Source organism: Pinus tabuliformis, chromosome 8, assembly GCF_031772625.1.
Source record: "Pinus tabuliformis cultivar Carrire ecotype Pingquan chromosome 8, CPIR1, whole genome shotgun sequence".
In the NCBI taxonomy this organism is placed as follows: Eukaryota; Viridiplantae; Streptophyta; class Pinopsida; order Pinales; family Pinaceae; genus Pinus; species Pinus tabuliformis.
In genome coordinates this window covers 1962008554-1962009953 of record NC_142294.1, presented here as the reverse complement: position 1 = coordinate 1962009953, position 1400 = coordinate 1962008554, and positions in this window count along the sequence as shown.

The following is a 1400-nucleotide window of genomic DNA, read 5'->3' as shown; positions in this document are numbered from 1 at the left end:
ATATGCTCCATACAATCTTGATTTTTCCAATGATGTTCCAGACCACCTAATGGGTCAGGATTCACGGGTTCTTAAAGCAAAATCATCTGCTGCAACTGCTCCAAGATGAAAATTAGATCCCTATCATCCTTAAAAACTTAGATCCCTATGTTCCATTTTTAGTCTGAATCATCCATCCATTGTTCTTATACAAGAAACAATGTTTGACAAAGCCCACGCCATGGAAATATTATCAAAAAGCTTTCCTACTTGGGAGGTCTGTGCAATGAGCATTTAGGTCATTGAGTGGTGGTCTAGCAGATATGTGGGATTCAAGATGTTTCTCGTTTAAAGCATATAAAACATTCACTAGAATTATATTAACGGGATACAAATGAGGTTTAAGGAAGAGGCTAAGTGTATTGAACACATATGCTCCATATACAAATAGGAGACACTTTTGGGATCGACTTGTGGGAATTTGGACACTGGATTTACACTTCTTGATCTTAACATGTGACGGTGTCCGTGTTCTAACATTATTCTGCATTTTTACATTTATATGTCAAAAAATGAAAAAGAAAGAAAGAAAGAATATCTATATATATATATATATATATATAGAAAAAAATGAAAATATTGAGAAAAAAGGAAATGAAATCCCTAGAAAAATTAATTTTAGAGATGCACATTTGGATGTCGCTATCAGATTCAGAAATATTAAATTTGTTGCTAAGTTAAAACTTACGATAATTGATTTTGATGTTTTTATCACATTTTATAAATTTAAGATACTACAAAATAATCTTGTCGCATGCAAATAAAGTCCGCCCTGGCAGCAACGACTCTGATTCACCCCACTATGGTCTCTGCCCAAAATGCCGAAGCATATGTGGTGAACACTAAAGGATTTTTTGGGGTCACCTCCCAATTCCATAAACCACCAACACCCCCCCCACCCCCTCGAAAAACCACTTCTTCTCCCGCCAATGATTATATCCTTTGCCAACCATATCCCGCCAAGTGTCATTCACTCTGCCACATATCTTCCGCCACATAACTGTTACCTCCGACCACTCGACTCTTGCCACCCGTCCTGCCACATTATCATCCTTCCATGTCACCTATTTGTTACTGTTTGAAATCTCCCGCGAGATCTTATGAACATTACAACATCTATTCCCGCCATATACCTATTTTTGTTAATTAAGCCCCCGCTCCAAAGACATTTGATTGGCCGTTATGCACCTGATTCACCTGATTATATAAAACCCTTTAATGCCAATTATTCAGTTCCTATGCTAGCTATTTGATTCTACAAAATGAAGAACCCTCTTTCGCCAACTGTTAGCGTTGAAAATCAATTCTCCCAACCTATAGTCGACAACTTTCATAGGTAACACTATGTTTAAGAGTTTCTT